Source organism: Papaver somniferum, unplaced genomic scaffold (genome assembly GCF_003573695.1).
Source record: "Papaver somniferum cultivar HN1 unplaced genomic scaffold, ASM357369v1 unplaced-scaffold_118, whole genome shotgun sequence".
Lineage (NCBI taxonomy): Eukaryota > Viridiplantae > Streptophyta > Magnoliopsida > Ranunculales > Papaveraceae > Papaver > Papaver somniferum.
Window position 1 is genome coordinate 4,999,730 of NW_020620825.1, and position 12,130 is coordinate 5,011,859.

Consider the following 12,130-nt stretch of genomic DNA (forward strand, 5'->3'; position numbering starts at 1 on the left):
ACATTGATGAAGCACTTAGCGATCCCTTTTGGGTGAATGCAATGCACGAAGAGTTAAATCAATTCCAAAGACAAGATGTATGGGAACTGGTACCTTTTCCCTGTAATGTACATATTTTTGGTACTAAATGGATATTTAAGAACAAGTCAAATGAATTTGGCACAATTGTCAGAAACAAAGCTAGACTTGTCGCTCAGGGATATTCACAGATTGAAGGTATCGACTTTGACGAAACCTTTGCTCATGTGGCACGCCTTGATTCCATTAGATTATTATTATCTCATGCTTTTTTTCTCAAGATTAAGCTATTTCAAATGGACGTAAAATCCGCATTCTTAAATGGGTGTTTAAAGGAAGAGGTCTATGTTGCTCAACCTAAAGGATTTGAAAGTTCAGAATTTCCAGATCATGTCTTTAGGAACAGAAAGGAATTGTATGGATTAAAAAAATCACCTCGTGCCTGGTTTGAAAAACTAACTACTTCTCTTCTTAGGAAAGGTTTTTCAAGAGGTGGAGTTGATAAGACATTTTTACCAAATGGAGTGGGAAGGAGGTTGTTATTGCTCAAGTTTATGTACATGATATCATCTGTGGATCGACCTTCGAAAAACTGGCAAAGGATTTTCAAGTGTCTCTTGGAAGGGAATTTGAGATGAGAAATGTTGGTGAATTAAAATTCTTTTTGGGATCACAAATTCAACAACACAAGGATGAAATATACTTATCTCAAGAAAAGTATGCTAGGGATCTTGTAAAGAAGTTCGGTCTTGATAAGTCTACTCCAAAAATTACTCCCATGCCCACTACTCGTAAGCTACACAGATATGAGAAAGGAATCAGTGCGGATCAGAAACTTTATCGATATATCATTGGAAATCTTGTATATCTTACAACGACCAGTCCTGATATTAGTTTTAGTGTTGGTTGTTATGCTAGATTTCAGGCTAATCCGAAGGAATCTCATCTTGCTGCTGAAAAATAGATCATGCGATACATTCAACATACTATTGGTTTTGGTATATCTTATACTTTTGATACTAGCATTGATCTTACTGCTTATTCAGATGCTGACTGGGAAGGATGTGTGGAGGACAGAAATATTACATCCGGGGGATTTTACTATGTAGGTTTGATTCTTGTTGCATTGCATAGCAAGAAACAAAACTATCAATCTCTTTTAACATGCGAAGAAGAGTATATTGTTATAGGTTCGTGTTGTACTCAACTTCTATGGATGAAAAAAATGCTTGCTTATTATGGAATTGAAACTGGCATAATGAAGATCTTTTGTGATATCTCAAGTGTGATTTGCATCACTGAGAATCCTGTTGAGCACTCAAGAACTAAGCACATCGATATAAGGTATCATTTTATTAGAGATATCTATAAAAATGGTGTTATTAAAATGGAAATTGTGTCATCCGAACAACAATTGGCTGATGTTCTCATTAAAACTCTAGATACTGCAATGTTTCAACACTTATGGCAGTCTATTGGTGTTGTTTTGGTTCATTAGATTTCTAGATTTTTACCCTGGGTTTATCTATATCTTTTGGGAAGTAAAAGCTTGAAGTTCAAGTGTAGTGTTGTCTAAATTCCGCGTTTGTAGTTGTTTTGTTTCTGTTAGGTATCAAAGTTTTCGAAGAAATCCTTTTTTTTTTTTTTGTAAAAGTAAGGTCGCTTTTGTTGTTCTTTCGGGAATGACATCAAATGGGGAGGGTTATTAATTGGACATGTGCTTAATTGCCATATCTTTGTGGGGAGTGCGGTTGTGGAATATTGTAGGAGTAATCTTGTATCTTTATAAACTCCTTGATGAACACACTAAGTTTCGACAATGTGAAATCATCGAAACAAAGTTGATATGTTCTATTTTCGTCATGAAGTATCTTTTTGAAAATTTCATTATGATCCCATAGTTTTCGTACCTTTGCCAATTTATATTGACAAAAAGGAGGAGAATTATTTGGTAGTTCACACTACATACATATGGTTTACAGATCATTATGTAAGGCGGGGTGGTTTTCATTGTAAGATGAAGTATTAACTAAGGGGGGGTGATATATACCACCATAGTATTATTTCAAAGTTGTGATACAATTGAACTTTGATTATCTATAGTAATACTATGACACTGTATAACAATGATTAAAAACATTTTTTTTCTTATTGTTATGGCTATGGATTTTCAACAAAAATAATGCTGATTTGAACACATTCAAGAAATGTTGAAGAGCCAAGGAAATAAAGCATGATGGATGAGAAGCTACAAAGTTTATTTATTTTGTAATCCATATGTATTGATAGTATTGTCATTAAAATTGGCAAATGGGGAGATTGTTATAGCACTGCTCGGTCGAACTCGCAAGTGTTGCTAACTCAAGCTTGTTTGTCAAGTTTAGTTAATCAAAACTATATACTTGATTTCGAGTCTACTTATAGCTATGTCTCGGATTAGGATAGAATGTGTAATTGAGCTTCGCACTTTAGAGCGTTCACCAATTGAAGACGAAGATCTACTGAGGAGCTTGGAGGAACTTCATCAACGAAAGGTATGTGGAGACTAAAGCTTATCTATCACTCAGAAGTTTATTCTATTATATCTTCTAATGAGACTAAGTCATATAGATATATAAACTTTTACATTATACACATTTGATATTTCGAACCGAGTTTATCTCGCTTATCTATCTCTCGAAATATGTTTTGGAAGCTTTTTGCTTTAGCTATGTTCATCATATTCTTGACGAGTTTAGTTGGATACAATTTATTCTTGGAAACCAAATATAAGTCAAAAGATGATCGTGTGAAATTACCTTGAACATCTTATGTAATTTGTGTGAGACATTCATTTGATGTTAACTTGGGAAGTTTCGTATTGATCATTCGATCACTTGAAAATTACTTGAAGCTAATGGTTTGTGTGAGACAACCATTCTCGTATTCCAAGGATGTTTTAGTGATTGAAATGAGAATTTAGAACGATTACCTATGTCTGGGTACAACACGGTATGCATACCTAGTACGCGAACTGTTTTGTAATGATTTACGTCCGGGAACCTTGTTTGCGTACCTAGTATGCGAGCGGTTTTACCTGAGTTGGGTCCGGGATGGATGTTTGCGAATGGCTTGACATGCCAAGGTCTGGAGCTGCTGTTCGCGTACCTGGTTGGCGGACACAATGGTGATGTTCTAGAACCGGTCATGTATGAGTCTCATACGTATGAACTAAATCATTTATGATCTAAGGAATGCAATTTTTGCAAACCGTGGCTTAATGTTCATGAATTGATTCTTATATAAGTACTTTGTATGATTACGAATCAAACCGATTTCGATTCAATTTGTTCATATATATTTCTATGAGATAGTGAATAACTGAACAACTCTATTTGAAATACAATTAAATTCATTTGATTATCTTTCACGATTGATTGATCTTCATATTTGATCTAGAAGTGTTAGATGAATACGGCTAAGATAAAAGTATTCATATGGCTAACTTCGGTTAATTATTATTGAGCCAACTCAATATACACGTTTTGGTACGGTAACCCATATCTAAATGAATGTATATTTCATTTGTGTGTAACAAGATAAGACCATCTAACGGTGGAGATTGATTGCTTTATTTTTAAGCAGACTTAGCTTGAATCTTAAATCAGGTTTTCATCTAACGGTGAATATTGAATGCTTTGTTATTAAGCTATCTTAACTTTGACTGAAAGCAACCCTGATTTGAAAGACTATATAAGGGAGAACTCTAGAAATAGGAATACCTAATCCCCACACTTATGTGTGTTCCTAGTTGCGTACTAGAGTCGATTCTCCTTTAACCTAGGTTTTTCCTAAAACCATTATAGGTTAACGACTTGAAGACTTCATTGGGATTCGTGAAGCCAGATCCAGTTATTTTATCTGTAGTTGCGTATTATGTTCTTACTTGTTCTATCGTATTGAGTTTTATCTTCTCTAAGATTTACTCGAGACTTATCTCCGATAGGTAAGCTGTGAAAAGTAATCACAACAGTTCTTCGTCTCAGACTCTTGTGATTTCGCAATAACTTTTCCTGTTAATCAGTTGGGTTATTGTGAGGTGATTGATATTTCTAGGCTGGTCTTCCGGAGTATAAGACCGGATTATCTGATTTATCAAAATATGGAACAAAAACCGAATAAAGAATAGACATATCTGTGGGAGACAGATTTATTTATAATTCTTCGACTTTGTGTCGTAATAACTCTTAGTTGTGGGTGAGATCAGCTAAGGGAATCAAGTGCGCTGAACCCGGCGTGGTTCTAAAGGCGTAAGGAACGCGACTGTACCTTAATCGGTGTGAGACTTGGTTAGGGCTCAACTATATTTTAGTCCGAAATTAACTTGTAGTAGGCTAGAGTTTGTAGCGGCTTAATACAATATGGTGTTCAAATCTGGACTAGGTCCCGGGGTTTTTCTGCATTTGCGGTTTCCTCGTTAACAAAACTTCTGGTGTCTGTGTTATTTATTTTCCGCATTATATTTTTTATATAATTGAAATATCACAGGTTGTGCGTAGTTCAATCAGTTGATAAATCCGACTTTGTTTGTTGGATAGAACTTGACTGATACTTGGGCATTGGTACCGTCCAAGTTATTTCTCATATCAATCAGGCTCGCAGATTTCCATCTGTTTGATTTGCTGATTGTATTGAGAAACGGATAAAGCTCTTTGATATATCGCTTGATTGAGCTCGCTTTTAAGTTAGTTCTCTCGGATTTATATTGGAGTTTAGTCCATACGGATTGCCAAACGAATTTTTGAGTGTGTTTGTTGTTATACCCCCACTTTTTCAGAGATGAAAACAAACTCAATCGATTCCAGACTCGACCAAACAAGCATTCAGATCATATAACAACATTAATAGTGAATCATAAACGATAATATCGAGACAAACTAATTCGTCAAACCAAGAAACATGTTATGTGAAATCAACTTAATCATTAACCAATGATAAGAGTTTAGCTCATGTTCATGGAGTTCATAACAAGAAGAAAAAGAAAGATAATTTAGCCCATGTTCATGGAGTTCATAACAAAAAGAAAAAGAAAGGTTTTCATGTTTCTAAAGAATGATTTTTTGGGGACCATGGTTTTTTTATGGGGACTATTGTTTTATTTTGGGTAAGACATTAGAAGTAAATCTAGGTCACCCCTTATCTAGATATTTATATTAATACCTAAATTACCCTCCTAATTAATTTTGGGTAATGATTAGTTAGTGTTAATAATAGTTAGTGTAATGATTAAGTTAAAAATAATTAGTGACATTAAAAAATCAAATGTTTTTTTTTTTTAAAAGAAGTAGAATTATTGAGAGAATAAAGTTAAAGAAGATGAAGAAGGAAAACATGAAAAACGATGGATTTTACCAACCACAATCGGAGGAAGAGTATTTGGGTACCCAGGTATGCTTCAAACTTAGATAATGTTGGTTGAATTGCTCCAAATTTTCAAAAAAAATGTAAATTTTTAGAGTAGATTTGGGCTTGTTCGGTTACCTTATGTGAAGAACAGGTTACCGAACTCATCTGAAAGTGTAATTCGATAACTTTTTCCAAACACGTAGGTTACCGAACTCGCTCTTTAATGGAGGTTTTTAGTCGTTCGGTTAACAGACATGTTACCGAACTTTGTTTATAAGACTTGCAGAGTCATGTTCGGTTGGTTCGCAAACTTTAACGTAACAACATATCTAACCGAACTCCACATGTATGCAATTAGTGAAGAGTTCGGTTTGTCAAATTTTTTTGCGAACAAACCGAACATAGTGGGACAAGTTCGGTTAAATCATAACTCTACATAGTGGGAAAAATAACACAGTTCGGTTACATTGGTGTTTTTTTCCTTGTATTATGGGTAGAGTTCGGTTACTAACTAGTTTTAGAATTTTTTGCGAACCAACCGAACAGAGTGGGAAAAGTTCGGTTGAATGAGAACTCAACATAGTGGGAAAAATAGCACAGTTCGGTTACATTGGATTTTTTTTTCTTTTTGTAATATGGGTAGAGTTCGGTTACTAAATAGTTTTAGAAATTTTTGCGAACCAACCGAACTCGCAGTTCGGTAACCTAATTTTAAATCCTATTGAACCGCACTGTTCTTCGTGTTCTTCCTTTCAGGAAGTTCAATTAAGAAACTAGGATTTTTGTGAGACGCGTCCTAACCGAACAAAGCACTGTAACTTCCATATGAACCCTATTTTGATGATACCTATTCAATTAAAAGTAATGGGGAAGAAGAGAAGAACACGAGAAAAGAATAATTTTCAATCGAACAAGGAACGTCAAGGAAAGAGAGAAGAAGAAGAGAATAATTTATTTATTTTCAAAACTAAAATTTTCGATTCCCCTCCCATTTTTGTTTTTGATTTTGATTTTGGTAATAGATTCATTTAGATTAGATGTATATGATTAGATTTATATAGTTATTAGGTTAGTTTTAATTTAAATTAAAGTAAAGGGTAAATGTGTATTTACCTAACTTTAGGACACCCCTTATAAGTATAGGGAGGTTGGCCTAATTAGACCATGGTCCTCCAAAAAAACCATGGCCCTAAAAAATCATCTTTTCTAAACCCAAAAACAAAAATAGAAGAAGAGATCTAAGAAAAGTAGAGAGGTTCCTATTATATCCCCCTTCCTTTCTCCACCGGTTCTTTATTAGGGTCACGCCTAGGGGTGTGCAACGGACAGACGGTTGCGGATTAGGGGTCACCCGCAACCAAACCGTCAAAGTTGCGGATTTGGAAAATCACCCGCGAATTTGACATCCACAGATTAGCGGGTGATGCGGACCGGATGCGGATTAACCGCGGATGTAGAATTAAAAAAAAAAAAAGTCTGCCTATCTGTGAAAATCCCTTCGTATAGGTAATTGATCTCTCTATTTATGTTAACTCACTGTCTCACTCCCATGATAATAAATTAATAACAATGAAGCAAATGCCAAAGTTTTATTGCACAATATTATGAGTACAATATATACTTACTAGGTAGTAATCTTAATTAACATTGCAACTGATAAGTGTAGTGATCATTAATCATTTGATATAGCACCTTGTTTTTGAAAACGAATTTAATTTCCTTTATGAATTGACAAACAACAGGATAAATTTCCTGGATTAGTGCTTTAGCAGGATTCTTGTCCACATTAGACCACCTTTGGCGGATAATTAACTGCTACCTTGTTTTGTGTTTATATTCTGTATCAAGAGGAGGGCACAACTTCTTTTTCCAGTAGTTCTCACAACGCACGGAGTGGATCACATGCAAGCATCGAGAAGCTTCAAAACCTTCAGTTTCTTCAAGAAGATTATGCAGATCTTGAAATGTTCTCTGAAGAGGACGAACCTCTTATTCCCAGTAAATTAAATTAGAGATATCTAATCTAATTTAAAATCTAAAACTCAATTTTTGCGGGTGCGGGTGAATCCACGGATTTCAAAATCCAACCGCAACCAAACCGCTAAACCTTACGGATTTGAAAACTCAACAGTGTCCGATCCATAGACTCTTGCGGATTGGTTTTCACCCGTAATTTTGCGGACGGTTGCGGGTGAAAACCGCGGTTTCGGTTTTTCTGCACACCCCTAGTCACGCCCATCCGCCAAAAATCAGTCCCTGAAACACCTATGAGTCTAGCCATAACAGACAATACACGTCCAGGTCCAAGCCCGGTCTGAACTAGGTCTGAGTCGAGTCACCTGTCTCACCAGATTGAGTCAACTCGGTTCAACAGTCAGTTCCACGGACTGACAGCACAACATTCAGACTGAACTCAATTCTATAATTTCTATTACAACTTCAGCCATCCAACTCCCTGCAATGCATCACACGCAGCACAATCCTTGCACATTCTCTGTAGCAACAGCATAATCTACCCTGCAATACAGAGTTCATGCGTTCACTGCACTTCTCAAACCCAACTTTATGCTCAACTTCATCAGTACTATCTGTAGCTCTCTCCCTGCTTCATTCTGACCAAGCCAACCCACTAACCACTAGCAGACTTGTACCATTTCTAGCATCCTCCCTTCTGTACATTCCTAGCCACTGCAGTCAGCACCATCACCTGCAACCTGAGCTTACAACCACCGACAAAAGCTCTTATCTCCTGCAATTGCCTCAATCACCTGCCTGCAGCATCAGATTCTCTCCAGCTTGCTTCATATCCTAAGCATACATCTAAGAAGCTCACCCTCCATTCATACACATCTTCAATTCCACCTGCAAACCATCACCAGTTCCTGTAAGATAACCACTGCCTGGTAATTGCATCTCAGAGTCTCAGACTCAGGCCATTTGGTCTCCAAAACATCTCTTGGCCATTGACATCCACTAGTTACATCTCCAACATCATTCAACCACCACCTGAACCTAGGCATTCATCTAAGTTCATTCATTTCAGCTTTCTGCAATCAGTCTAGTTTCATAATCCTCCTTGTTTCACAGCTCAACCATTTCTCAAATCACCTGCAAAATACCCATCACAGGACACAACATAATTCAGCTGCAAAATACCCATCACAGGACACAACATAATTCAGCTGCATAAACATCTTCATTAGCAAACCACCACACACAGCATCCAACACCAGCAGCAACCCATTTCTTCTCTGCAACTCAAGAACAATCTTCTCTTCTTTCCACAGTTCTTCTTCTCCATGTAATATATGGCGAACCCAAACTTCAATTTCTCAGAAACTTCTTCTACTGCAACCCATAACACATCCCCTGAATATCAACCCTAACTATCAATTTCTCTGTGTTGAAATCACAGAAATTCTTCTTCCCTAATTTATCTGCATCTCCTCAATCCATACTTTAATCAGCAGCCACAGGAACCCTTTCTCATCCTCTCTGATTTCATTTGATAATTCCTTCACTTCTTCCTTGAAACAGCACCAGATTTAAACCCCTCTCAATGTCCAGCAATTCCACCAGAAACCCATTCATTCAACAAAACCCTAATCGATCTCAAACCACCATCAATTTCTCTTCCTTGTCTCAATTTCAAACAGACCCATCACTTAATTTCTTCTCAAAATCTCCTCACCATCTCTCCTTTTATTCTCGATCTGATTCATCAGCAGCAGCCACTGTTTCATTTCTTTTCTGATTTTCAGTTGCACTTCTCCCAATTTTAGGGTTTTACGTAGGAACGAGACTGGCTATACCCACTCAGGGGAATTTGATATGGGGTAGCCAGAATGACTCTAAGCACCCATAAATAGGATAAGGGCCAACCAAATGGCAGCCCTTATGTTTAGGGCTGCACATGGTTCGGTTTTTATCGGTTTTTGGCAAAACCTAAACCGAAACTAATGTACTCGGTTTTCCAATAATTAAAACCAATGAAACCGAATAGCCTATTTGGTTTATTTGGTTTCGGTTTCTACTCGGTTTTGTTAAAAACCAGACGATTTTTGGTTAACCGAATGATTTATAAACAATAATGTGTCAGTGCTTTAACTCGAATAATCCTCCTAAGAGTCCTAACCATTCATTAACTACAATTCATCAGTGTGAAAAGATTCATTCTACTATGAGAAATTGAAAAATAATAGAGGTTCGCAATATCGAGCTAAGAAAAATCCCAAACATATTTTAATTACATATTAATTGAAACAAAACTAGTGCAGTTGCTGGCTCCCAAGCTACCTCTCCTCCTTCCACGGGAACTCCTGCGAATGATAAACAAACAGAGATGAGCATACAAATGGTGGATTCACAAATCATTTTTAACATTCCCAAGCAATAACAACAATAACAAATAACAACATTCCCAAGCAAAATAAACAAGATCAGCAGCACATGGTCGACATATTTCCAATCATTTTCAGTCGATAAGCTAAGTCTTTCGCAGCAAGGAGGTCGAGGTGGACGCTTATTAGAAGAAACAGAGGCAGTAGGTGTTGAACTGGATCCTCGCATTGTCAAAAGGCAAGTCTGCAATGTGATAAACCATACATTTATGTTAATCGTAATTTATGTCAAAAAGCAAGTCTGCATTTAGCATTTGTTCTAGCAATTTAATCGTAATTTATAAATAGAAAGGGAAACAAAACAACTCAGTTAAACAATGTCAATGTACAACCACTCCAAACGGCATACTAGCAATTCTCTGCTATACTCCATTCGTGCAATCAAAATTTGCGAAAAAGAGATGTGTATTCTTTCAGGTGTAGCCACAGGCCCACAGTACATGCAATTGAGTCTGTACATGAATGAAATGTGATTTGACCACTCCACAATCACTACAACACTTTAGAAGAAGTGATATCTAATTCAGTCTCTCGAAAAGAGATAATTTTGTTGATTTAGGAAGCCATAAAAAATTCTAAAATATAAGGTTTATGAACATCTAAAATGTAATTTTATTGATTTAAGAATCATTAAGCATCAAATAGAGAGAAAAATAGGTACACTTCCAACTTTTGTCCAAAGGCTTGAGTTCAAAGCACACTACATAAAAGGGTTTCAATCAAGTGCATACAAATATCAACTATAGCAAAAACAAGTATCAACTATAGCAAAAATCCAGGTCAAGTGCGTACAAATATCAACTACAGCAAAAAAAAGTATCCAATTCACAAACAAAGCATCAAAACAGACGGGAACGAGAAGTACATTTCGTAATCCGTCCTTGTGCTCAAATCTAAACCTAAGCTTACAACTCCACCACTAAAAAATTCAATCTGAATTAACTTGTAAAAGTTATTAAAATTAAGCAAAACCCACTGTGTAAATCAACCTAAATGACCTTAACTTGAAATCCCCAATTTTTTTCAATTTTACAAACCCTAATATCATAATTAAAATCATAATATCAAAATCATTTCAAATGATACACACAAATACACAATCGCAATACCTTTATCAAAATCAGTTCAAATGATACACACAATACCTTTTTCAATTTTCGGTCTCTTCTACAGTTCTACTCCAGCTTCGTTCGACTGATTAGTGATTAGGACTTCGATAGATTTGTTACTTATCAAACTAGAAGAATAAGAAGAAGAAGTAAAACTAGAAGGTGATGGTGGGACTTCGATAGGTTTTAGGCTTTGGTTTTCCGTTTTTGGGAAGACTCAGTCGTGAGGAAGAACGAAAGAAGAAAAGAACGAAAGAAGAGAAGATTCGGGAAGACTCAGTCGAGTGAAGTAAGTTATTAGGGTTAAATATCCCCATCCACGGCCTAAAATAATTTAATCATATGGTCACTATTAATCGGTTAACCAATTGGTTTTTGGTTCGGTTTTGATATAAAACCTAAACCGAAACCGATACTGTCGGTTATCTGAAACTGGCAACCATTAATGAACCATAGGAATATGGTTATGGTTCGGTTCGGTTAAAAATCTTCGGATTCAGTTTCGGTTTTCGGTTATGGTTCGGTTTTGTGCATCCCTACTTATGTTGACTTGACTCGGCTCCAATGTCATTCGCTTGCGAAATGACTATTCTGCCTTCACTCTATTTTCTTCCTCTTTTGCTCCATATGGCTTCAGAACACCTAAACACTCAAAAGCAAACATAAGGTACTTAATTTACAAGAAAATTTAGCAAAGAAAGCATAAACAATAGATAAATATCAAGGTATTTTAAACACCTATCAAATTCCCCCACACTTAGACTTTGCTAGTCCTTGAGAAAATCAAACAAATCTAATTCTAAAACATACATACAACTCCCTTATGTTGAGGTTACGGTTACACTTAGCATGTATGACGAGCCTTTGAACCCCTAGGTATCCCAAGTGGACGAGTTATAGTCTCGTAAGGGTTTACAAGAGGCATACCCAAAAAACCTATATTTTCAACTCCAGTTACCTATGAAAAATTTAAGAACGACACTAAACAATCTCCTTAGAATTGACATATTCTCAATGACTACAGGAGGAAGTACCCTGATGCGAATCCAATTATATATAAGTGACAAAGCTCTACTCAGAAAGTTGAACAGAACCACAATACTCGGAATATAACTAACCACAATCACATGAATAGATTAAGAAGATACATATGGAGGTAGATGTTTTGCGAATGTTGACTAAGGTGAACGGTGTTTCCCATGTCTGTCTGAAGGTCAC